The 11,791-nt window shown below is 48.1% G+C and overlaps 1 protein-coding gene across 1 annotated transcript in view; it reads right to left on the reverse strand.

Moving 5' to 3' along the window:
* Zmym2 (zinc finger MYM-type containing 2) overlaps positions 1 to 1,509 on the reverse strand; it is an 80,794-nt gene extending 79,285 nt beyond the window's left edge. The window contains 2 exon segments of the mRNA XM_051195622.1: positions 479 to 544; positions 1,493 to 1,509. The gene's annotated coding sequence lies outside the window, so the exon portion shown is untranslated.
* Between the last annotated feature and the right edge of the window lie 10,282 nt (positions 1,510 to 11,791).

Raw genomic sequence — 11,791 nt, forward strand, 5'->3', positions numbered from 1 at the left:
TAAGGATCAAATTTTGTCGATTTAAATCAGACATTAAAAGTTAAGCAGCTCTCTCTCTAGTTTTTCAATACCTTAGATCAATTAGTCATTATGACAAGAAAAATGGCAAAAATGGTTGCATGCACTTCAAAAGGAATAACGTTAATTCCTACTTTGCAACTCTAGAGGGCACCAGAAATATGCCCTCCTTCACAACACCCCTCCTCCCCGGTAACGTGAGCAGCTGCAGAAGCCCGTCGTCTGGTTGCTGAGGTTGGTATTGCAGCAGCAGAAGCGATGTCTGCAGCGGTGGAAACAGCAGCGCCCACTCCCAGCTGCCTCACCAGGCATCACTCGGCCTTCTCCCAGGGAGCAGCTGCCACCCAAGCGAAGGCTCCTCCCCCTGAAAACAACCAGGAGAACCAAGTCCCATAGCTGAACCCCTATAACCTGACGATGCCCTCTGTATTAAGCAACAAATTGGAAGCAAAGGACTCACAATGGGGTTGTTTTCCTCACTTTCTCCCAAAGATGTACCAGATAGGGTTGAACGAAATTTCTGGTCCTGGGATAAGAAAAAAAAAAGGGAGAGGAAAATGGATGAACACCCAATCTGGTAGGAGCACCAAGTCTATTTCACCAGGAGGAGGCAGAGAAGGGACTAAGAGGTCAAGGAGGTTCGGCCTTTCTATTATTACCCGCAGCCCACGCAAAACAGCCCACTCCTATGCAAGTGAGTGAAATATTTATATGGGGCCAAAACCTATGGGAAAGCCACAAGCTGCTGGGGAAGGGACCAGAGGGCATCAAGCTTGCTTGGGGGGGGAGGAGGCAAACATTGCCCCGACGCCAGCAGGGACTTGTACTCCCTCACAAATCTGACCAGCCACCGTCATTGCAGTAAAACTCAGCACCAATTTACAGGTAAGAAACAGTTCTTGTCTGCGCTGGGCTGATATTGCCCATATTTGCCCCAAGCAGTTGCCCTGGGCCCGAGGTTTGCCCCCCCTGCAGTCCGCGACCGGCAGCGCTGCCTCCCCGTCCGCCATTAGAGACCCAGCCAAACAATACGTGAGGAGCAAGAGCCGCGCAGCACAGCGCCGGGGAGGAGACCAGCGACGAAGAGGACCCGGCGAGACTCAGGCGGCGCACCTCGCCTTCGAAAACTTGGGGTCTTGGTCAGGCAGACAGGGTGGGAGTGCGGCCCCCGGGCGGGAGGACCAACGGGCCCCTCCCCGGCCCGCCCGCCCGCAGCACAGAAAAGAAAACACCCCACGACCTCCGGCCGCCGACGCCCGCGCCCCAAGCCCCCGCGCCCCCCGCCCCGGCGTCCGCCTCACCCAGCCCGCCCGGCCGCGCCCGCGCTCCCTCAGCCCTCGGGCCGCACGCGAAGACGCCCGGGACATGAGCGCGGCCCCCAGCGCACCCCGAGGGCCCGACGCAGCAGCGGCGACACCGGCCGCCGCGGGCTGCTGAGCCCGGGTCGGTGGGAGGCTCCCGAGGCTGCCCTCACCCATCTCCGCCTCCCCAATCGCCCCCGCCTCCGCCTCCTCCTCCCGAGGCTGCGCTGCTCCCAGTCACCCCCACTCTCCGCGGCCCTCGACAGGAAAGACAGCGGGGATAAGCCTCACCCGGTTCTGGCTGCAGCTCCGCGGAGCGGACCTCCCCTCCCCCGGCCCACCCCCCTTCGGCGACACGCACAACTCCGCTCGGTCCAGTCCCGGCTTTAGCGCTGGTGAGGAGGAGGTAGAGGAGGCGGCGGCGCGGCGGAGCCCGGGCACGCCCCGCCCTCCGCACGCTCATTGGCTGCTGCCGAAGGCGGCCCGGAACGCCTCGGGCATGTCCATTGGCTCAGTCGGCCTTCTTTCAGGACCCTCCTCGGTGAGGTAGTCGGACAGACTGTCCGTCAAACGTGCGCCACGCCCTCGGGCCTGCCGTTCCCTCCCCCTGCCGCCAGCCTCGGGCTTAGCCCTCCCTCCCTCCCTCCCTCGGTGCCCCCGCCCCGCCCCGCCCCGCCCCCACTCGCCGGGTCCGCCCGGGTCAGGAGCCCGAGTGGCGAGGCCCGCAGTACGGATCGCGGTTCGGCCTCGGGGCGGGGGGATCTCCGTCGAGGCTTCCCGCGGGGCCGGGATCGGGACACCGGGCCTTGGCCTCCAGACGGTCGCCGCGGTCCCCCGCGACTCTGTCCGAGGACAGACGCGGCCTCGAGGCCCCAGCGTCCTCCCCTGTCCAGGCCCCCACGGCCCGGGAGACGGCCGAGCCCCGCAGTGCCTGCGGCGGGCCGAGGGGACGGGACGGGCCGTGGCTGCAGGGCACTGGCGGCCGTGCGGGCGCTTCCACCTTGCCTCGCCTGTGGGAATGGCCCCCCACCTCCGCCATGGCTGCGGCGGGAGGAGACGTCGTCCTCCATTTTGTGGGATCTGTTGGGAGAACTTGGTGCCCATCAGAACCGCACCCCGTGGGGCCGGGAAACTTGGCCCGGGACAACCCCGACCTCGCTCTGCCATCGGCCATGCGCTCGGCTGCTAAGGGCGTGCGCGCCTAGGTTGCCGCGGGGCCGCACGACGGTGCGGGGGCCCAGGAGCAGCCGCCGGAAGCCGCGGGCCCCCTAGCGGGCTCGCGCCCCGGGTCCCGGGCTGAGCGGGCTCGGCCGTCGGTGCCCGGCAGAGCGCGCGCTCCCGGGCCTGCCCGGCGTCTGTCCTCTACGTTGACGGGGCCTCGGGCCACCGCGCGCCCTTCGCCCCTCCTGCCCGTCGTGCCCCGTGGGCAGCGACTCTCGCCCGGGAGCCCCGCCGGACGCCTTCTGAGCGGAGCCTGGGGAGGGAGGCACGAGGGTCTTTTGTTCCTCGTCTACACCTACGTCTTCGGCGGATGTAATGGTGCCGGATTTCCAGGACTCCAGTGAAGACCTACGAGATGCGCCTCGCCCTGGCGGTTGTTAGCGGGATTACAACTGATACTGTTGGTTACTTCCCCAGCCAAATGGATGAGTGAATTAGACCTCAGTTTCTGAATACTGCCTATTAATGACACATATGACGTTACATTTTAAAGCTCTTCAGAATGATAATGAACATAAAATTTTTAATGAGGTGAATTATCGATTAAAGACTAATGTGTAAACTTTAGTGGATACCATTTACAAAGTATAACCTGGTAGAAATTGAGATTTATTCTCAATAAAAAAATTAAACCAAGTGCTTTTCACCCGTGTCTAAATTCCATACATCCACTTCTCTCTTTTACTACTTGAAAAAGACCTACATGCATTTGACTCAAGTTTTCAAAGAACAATTTTCAGGAAATTCATAAAAAGAAATTGTTTTCAGTACACTAAAACATTCTTGTGAAATTTCATACTACACAATATTATTTTACATTGGCATGCTAGATGTCATTGTCACAACAGGAACATCCTGTTAATAAATGTGAAGAAATATAATTCGCTGAGAATGTGGCAGTATCTATTTCTGCTACCATCTAGGGCCATATCCCTTTATTTTTTTAAAACTGTTTTCATACAATATATTTTCATTATGTTTCCCCCCTTTGCCTCTTTGAAGAGCCTCCTAACCTCACTACCCTGACTTCCTGTTCGTTTTCTCAAAAAAAATAAGGAAACCAGTAAGACAAAAACATGTCAAAACATGACAAGGAATGGTGGCAAATGCCTTTAATCCGAGCACTTGTGAGATACATCTCCAAGTTTGAAGACAGCCTGGTAACAGTAGATTCTAGGACAGCCAAGACTACACACAGAGAGAAAGCCTGTCTTTGAAAAACCATGCCAGAACAAAAGGTCCACTTAAAAAAGCATGGAGTTTGTTCGTGGTGGCCAACTACTCCTGGGCACCTGGCGTACGCTGACACTCCCTTGGAGAAAACTGATTTTCCATTTGCCAACAGCTACTAGTTGCAAATACCTTCTTGGTTAGGAGTGGGACCCTAGGGCCCACTTCCCCCTCACAATGCCAGAACCTGAACCCCTACAAGTCCCATGAGTTCTGTCCCAGCCTCTCTGAGAGGTCATAAGTGTATCTATCATTCCTGTTGTTTCCTTGGAGTCATCCACCACCTCTAACTCTTATAATCTGTTGTCTGCTGAATACATCCCTGGGCCTTGAGGGAGGGATCTGATGAAGACATTAGGGCCATCACTGAATTGATGGTTAAAAGTGTTTTCATATGGTAGGCTGATTGGTTTGCCACATGCTGTTCACATGGGAACAGCTTTACACTGCTATCAATTCCCTGATGTTATTGCTGTTTTATACTTCACTAATCTCTGGTGACAACCTGAACTCAATCCCTGGAACCAATGCGGTGGAAGACAGGTGTGCATGACTCTTCTTGGAAAATATTCAAGTGTTTATTTGGTTAGTTGAAACAAGTTCTTACACTCCAGATGGCATAGAACTCAAATATGTACCTAAGGAAAACCTTGAATTCTTGGTCCTTCTGCCTCTACCTCCCAAATTCAAGTAGAAGCATGAGCCTAGGTACCCTGCTCAAATGCCTCATACACTCCAGGCTGCTCTACTTACACTTTAGCTAAGGATGACTTTGGACTCTTGACTTTTCCTAAACCTCCTAAATTCAAGAATTACAAATATGTGCCACTACAAGAACATCCATGTATACATGTACATGTGTATGTGTGTGTGCATTGACATAATTTTAAAAATTAAAATTATGTGGAAGATTAGATACAATACTTTGTTCATAAAATTTAACAACTTATCAGAGTTCTATTTCATTTTGTTGTAAGATAATCTCTCACTGTGTTACCTGACTGTCCTGAAATGCAATATGTAGACCAGGCACCCCTGGAACTCACAGAAATTCTATCTCAGCCTGCTGAGTGCTAAGCTTAAAGGTGCATACCACTGTAGCCAGCCAGTTATAAAAATTTTGATTGAACTAGATGTTACATGGACTTTTCCTAGAGAGAGGAACAAAAGCCCATTAATCCCAGGTAGAGTAGTAAAGACAAATCAAAGAAATGACTCCACACAAGTAGAACTTGGTGAATGAATGAGTTTAATTATGAATGCTTACAGGTACATAGACAACGTGTGTTTGAAGAAAACTTCTTTGAAGAAAAGTCTTCCCAGCAACTGTGAACACTTTATTTCTGGAGAGTAGCACCTCTGGAGCCCCTTCCCCAGCAACTATTAAACTATTAACTATCTACTTCTTAGGAAGGCATGGTCCCTTGTGAACCCCTTCCCCACCAGCTTTTAACAGGCTATATATTCTTGGGATGAGATAGGGTTTCATGAGCCCCCCCTCAACAACTGTTAACTGTCCATGTATCTAGACAGGTAGGAGATTATAAACCTCTTACGGCTAATATGATAGAGAGTAATGGGCCAAATCACGCACAGGTCTTGCACAAGTAATTACAGATGCTGAGAATGCAAGGACTAAGTCATGTCAGGAGAACATAGAGATCCGCCTGCCTCAGCTCCCTAGTGCTGGGATCAAAAGGGTGCACCACGACACCTGGCAAAAACTTTATTTATTTTTTTTAAGATGGGGTCTCTCACCCAATACAAAGCTCACCAAAAACTACTGGAATAGCTAACCGGTGAACTGCAGTGACCCTCCTGTCTCCACGACCCAAGTACTAAGACTGCAGATACTCAACACTAGGCCTGACTTTTCACATGGGTTCCGAAGACCTGAACTCACCTCTCCATGCTTGCATGGAAAGGATTTCACTGAGTGCCATCACTTCTCAGCCTCGGCATTGTGAAAACTCTCAAGTGCTGTGGAACCTACAGCTGTGCACTGGGTGAAACAGAACCACCAAGTCTTCAAGAAAAATAGCACAAGGGAAAGACATACCATGGAAGAACTCAGGGGATGCTATGTCTCCCTAGCTAATTGGTGAGTCTAAAGTAGCCAAGACCCCCAAATAGAGGAATAATCACATTAGGAATGAGAACAAATGAAAGTGAATGCTCTCACAAATCGGTTTTGCCATGTTTTTGTGTTTGTTTGTTTGGTGTGGTGGTGGTTTGTTTTTTGGTTTTGTTTTTTTGGTTGGTTGGTTGGTTGGTTGGTTGGTTGGTTGGTTGGTTGGTTTTTGGTTTTTCAAGACAGGGTCTGTCTGCAAGGCCCTGGCTTGTTACGAGCCCCAGCCCCAATTACACACAAAGACTCTGTATTTGATATAATTCTGTTGGCCAGTTACTTGTTTCTTATCGGCTACCTCTGACTTAATTATTAATCCATTTCTATTAATCTAAGTATTTCCACGTGGTCTCATCTTACTGGAGAGTGGAGCCAGCGTCTGCTCTCTCCAGTCTCTACATGCTGACCCCTCCCTACTCCTTCCTTGAATCCTCCTTGTCTCCTAGTCCTGCCTATCTTGCTTTCCTATTGGCCAACAGTGCTTTATTCATTAACCAGTATGAGAAACATATTTACAGAATGACATCTCCCATCACTGGCTGGCTTGAAACTTGCTTTGTAGACTTACAGAGATCTGTCTGCCTGCCTTATGGGATTAAATCCATGAACGACTATGATTGTATATTTTTTGATATATTTTTATTGATTTTATGTGCATATGAGGGTAGATGTGCATTCGACTCTTTAGTTTTCAGAGGTGAGAGGATAACTTTCTGCCTTGTACCTCTCTCTAGAACAGTGGTGCTCAACATTCCTAATGCCATGACCCTTTAAATACATTTCCTCATGTTGTGATTACCCCCAACCATAAATTATATTTTCATATATTGTGATCTTGCTACTGTTAAAAATCATAATGTAAATATCTGATATGTAACCCCTATAGGGCTGGAGACTCATGTGTTGAGAACCACTGTTCTAGGGGGTTGCATTCTTGTAAGGCTTCCCAGCAGGCATCTTTGCAATACTGAGTCATCTTACAGCCCTAACTGTACTTTTTCTTTTTTCTTTTTGTTTGTTTATTTGTTTGTTTTGTTTTGTTTTTCAAGCTGGAGTTTCTCTCTAGCTTTGGAGTCTATCCTGGAACTTGCTCTATAGACCAGGCTGGCCTCAAACTCACAGAGATTTACCTGTCTACTTCCCAAATGCTGGGTTTAAAGGTGATGCCACTACTGCCCAACTCCTAACTACATTCTTAATTCTTATTTTACTTCATTTGAAGTTTTATGTCACTAGTGAATGTGCCTGGTAAGGTAACAGGATGAAGATATTGAGCTGCAAAGTATAGGAAGTAGCTACCACTGCCTGGTTTTGGCTGTTTTGTTGTTGTTTTTCCGAGACACAGTTTCTCTGTGTAGACCTCTCTGCCCTAGAACTCACTCTGTAGATCACAGAGATCTGCTTGCCTCTTCCTCTTGAGTACTGGGATTAAAGCCACCCAGATGGTTCCCTTTTGAGAGGGGTGAGGTAGGAGAAGAAATACTGAAACACGTTTAACTTGGCTGATTATTACATAGAAATCCTATCCCTGAGTTGGACTTCATAAAACACACCTGTAATTTCAGCTCTTCAGAAATTGAGGCAAGCCAGACAATGATGAGGCACTCTCCTTAAATTCCAGTAGGGGAGAGGGAGGCAGAGGCAACTGAATCTGAGTTCAAGGCCAGTCTGGTCTATAAAGCAAATTTCAGGACAGCCAGAGCTACACAGAGAAACCTTGTCTGGGGGGGAGGGGGGCGGGGGTGAGGAAGGAAAATTATGCATTCAAGGCCAATATTGGTTACATAGTAAATTCAGGAATAGTCTGGGTTATACAAGACCTTGTGAGAGGAGGAAGCAGGCAGCCATGGGAGGTTCTACTTTCATGAATGGATGATGCTAGTCTCTGTAGTGAAGTGGTTCTCAATTTGTGGGACATAAGCCCTGTGAAATGACCCTTTCACAGGGGTTGCCTATGACCATTCTGCATATTGGATATTTACATTACCACTCCTAACAGTAGCAAAATTACATTTATGATGTAGCCACAAAATAGTTTTATGGTTGGGGGGTCACCACAAAAATGAGGAGCTGTATTAAAGGGTCTCAGCATTACAAAGGTTGAGACCAATTGCTGCAGTATAAGAGCACTTTCAGGGATGGCTTTTTAGAAAGCAAGACCACTGTAAAGTAAGGCTGGCTCCCTTACTTTACAATGTTGGAACGGTCAAGGAGTCCAGTGTTGTACATATCCATCAGCTTCCAGAGTTATCAGTCAAGTCTCATTTTTCCATTTTGCTTTTCTTTGAAACAGAGTCTCAGGCAAATCAAGCTTACATAGAACTCTTGATCCTTTTGCATCCTCTTCCCAAGTGCTGGATCCCCAGGCCTGCACCATACAGAAAGCATTGCCATGGGGTATTGCCATGATAGGCCTGACCCTATTGCTTTGGAGAAGACTGTGGAAGGAATTTGGGACTTTGAACTGGAAAAGCCATTTAGTGTTCAGAGCTCAAAGCACTGTTGTGAGAGTTTGAAAGAAAGGTATGTTGAGAGCAGTACAGATGATGGAAGTCTGGATTGTAAAGTTTCAGGGGGAAGCAGAGACTATCAGGGCCAGCTTTTCATCTCTAGTGAGACCAAAGAAATCAAATGCCAACTCTGCCAGTGCATCCAGAATCTTATCCAATAAGACCTGCTCATCCACAAGCCTGTAAGTATCCATAAAAACACCTGTGCTCCAGGGAAGGATGACCCTGGAACCCAGGTAAGGGAAGACTGCAGCCTGGCTTTGAATGTCTCTAAAGGTGATCTGGGTGAGGTCCTATGTGGGCTTCAGATTCTATGAATCTAATAAGATGGAATGGCACATGTATCATAGCTGCTCACGGAGCAGAAGGGGATCCTCACTGAACATTCTAATCATTCCACAAGGCCCCTGGGGAAACTCCCAGCTTAGGAGTTCTCAATCAGGAAGAAGAGGCCTTCTGCCTAAGAAGGGCACCTTAGATTCCTTTTGTTTGGAGGAAGAAAGCAAGAAATGAAGTTTGTGTCTTGTGTATGTACACAGTGGCCAGGGTGAGTATAAATCAGGGACTGAAATCAAGCAAGCCTTTATCTGTGAAAGCAAAAGCAAACAAAATACTTCCAAACAAGAGTCAGGATGCCTGGAAGAATACCTCAACAGTTGAAGCCAAGGCTGACACCACTGACTGTTAACCCTGTGGCTGTCTGTCTGTTCTGGACAGAATGCCAGAGCCTGCATACTTTATAAAAATAGAAATTTGGGGACTGGAGAGATGGCTTAGTGGTTAAACACACCAACTGCTCTTCTAGAGGACCAGGATTCAATTCCCAGCAACCACACGGCAGCTCACTACTGTCTTTAACTCCAAGATCTGACACCCTCACAGACAGAGACATACATGAAGACAAAACACCAATGCACATAAAATAAAAATAAATAAAATGTAAAAAGAATGGAAATTTATTGGTTCATTCTAGATTTGTGGAAATTCATCAAGATGCCAGATGGAGAGAGCCTTCCTGTGCCTCAATGTGGACAGAGACACATGAGCAGAGACCCAAAAAAGCACATAAGTGGCCACACTCCTAGATAAGGAACTAGTGCCCATAAGGGCACTAATAAATATTTAAGGTTCGGGAACCCCCATGATGGAAACTCCTGTTAGTATTGTCACAATAGCAATTCAATTTAAACTTGAGGTGCTCTTTCTCTGTCTCTCTCTGTCTCTCTCTGCGTCTCTCTCTGTCTCTGAAAATAAATTTGATGTAGCCTAGCCTGGCCTTGACCTCACTGTATAACAGAGGACAACCCTGAACTCCTGATTGTCCTGTCTCTATTTCCTGAGTGACAGACATGGCGACCCTGAGTTCTAAAGGAAAGGAAAAGCATTCTAACTTTAGCAGTAACTAAATCTTTTGAAGCCTGAGCTTCTTCACTTAAATGAGAGAATCACACATCCTGTGTCCTTGTTTCTTACCTGTCCTCATCTGTGGATCCCAGTGCATTTCTTTCTCATCCTTCTAGCTTATTCCTAGTATCCTTTCCTTTTCTTCTTTGTGGTCTTATTATTTTTAGAGAGTTATTTACATTTACTTAATGTTTAGGAATGTTTTGTGTTATGGGGTATTCACCAGAGAAGATTGCTTGGACACAGGTTTAAGCCAATATAAAGATTTTATTACCTGGCTGGTGACTAGCCTGGGGGTTTGGGATTGCAATATAGCACTTTCTCAGTGTGCACTTTGAAGCACACACACACACACACACACACACACACACACACACACACACACACACACACAAAGCATGTCCTTGGTTGACATAGTCAGTTAACAAGTTAGCCAGTTGGAAAGCATCTGAAGAGGCACATTTAGTGATCATTGGTACAGACCCACCATATAGTCTCAGGTGCCCAGTAATGTTGCTGTTGCTCAGATGTGTTAAGCAACACAGTGGATTAGCAGGGGTCAGAATAAGGAGAACTGCCTAGATGAAATGTTTTGGATATTAGACAAGTTTCATACAGTCCCTTGTAAGTCCTTTTACTTTAATTTGGGCTTTTCCTAGTCACAATGAGTTTTGTCAGTCAGTGGGCTGGCAATGTAATCAGCAATCCTGGCCAATTATTGGCTAGGAATGATTATTTTAATGGTTTTTTGAGGCATCTCTATAGCTTTGGAGCCTGTCCTGGAACTCGATCTATAGACCAGGCTGGCCTCAAACTCACAGAGATCTGCCTGCCTCTGCCTCCCAAGTGCTGGGACTAGAGGCATGTACCACCACAGCCCTGCAGCTAGGAATGATTAACTCTATTCCCAAGATCCCTTCCTGTGGCATAGAATTTGATTCCCCAGGTTTTCCATTTTCAAAAGGCCAGAATCTTTCTTAAGGAATTTTTCAGGAAGCCTCTAATTTTTGCAATGGGAACTCCATTGTTCCTGACAACAGGGGACCCAGCATAGAATTATAAACTCTGTATTCCTATCTCAAACGATTAACTCCCGCATCTTTCCTTTCTCTGATACAACCAGACACTTAAAATGGATGTGGTAATTTGAATGTAATTGGTTCCCATAGTCTCACAGGGAGTGGTACTATTAGGAGGTGTGCCTTTGTTGCAATAGGTATGGCCTTACAGGAGGAACTGTGTCACTGTGGGAGTGGGCTTTGAGGTCATACACATGCCCAACCACACCCAGTGTCCCACATCGCTTCCTATTGCCTGCATATCAAAATGTAAAACTCTCAGTTTCTTCTCCAGCACCCTGTCTGCCTGCATGTCACCATCTCCCACCATGATGATAATGGACTAAACCTTTGAACTGTAAGTCACCCAATTAGATATTCTCCTTTAGAAGAGTTGCAAGTTGCCATGGTCACGGTATCTCTTCACAGCAATAGAAACCCTAACTAAAAGAGTGGGCATCAGTAAGTAAAGGTCAAGATGGCATATGGGTTACTGTTTTGTAGCTACATCTGGTATCACCTCCCCTGTGGCTGTCTTTCTTAGTTCCCAGGTACAGGCCATGTTCTGGCCCCAGCAAGCAGCAGAACTTGGCAGCTTCAGACACATGATTCTGCCTTTAGAGTCATGGATATAAGAAAGGGGTTATAGAATCTCCCTCTGCAACTAAGGAAAGTCACTGAGACCAGGCATGTGTCAGGGGTGTCCTTGCACGGAGGCCCAGAGAGGCCATTGTGTGAAGCTGTGAAAGTGAAGCCTGGATTGGCTAAGAGACCGGAACACACTGGAGATGCCAGAGCAGTGGAAGAGCTGAGAGCTGCTAACAGAGAGTGGAGCCAGTCCAAGGGCAAGACGTGTGTTACAGTCAACAAAGCTGAACGGGGTGGGAGACCTGAAGAGCACTGCCATCAGGCACAGAGATA

The sequence above is a fragment of the Phodopus roborovskii genome, unplaced genomic scaffold (genome assembly GCF_943737965.1).
Source record: "Phodopus roborovskii unplaced genomic scaffold, PHOROB, whole genome shotgun sequence".
Lineage (NCBI taxonomy): Eukaryota > Metazoa > Chordata > Mammalia > Rodentia > Cricetidae > Phodopus > Phodopus roborovskii.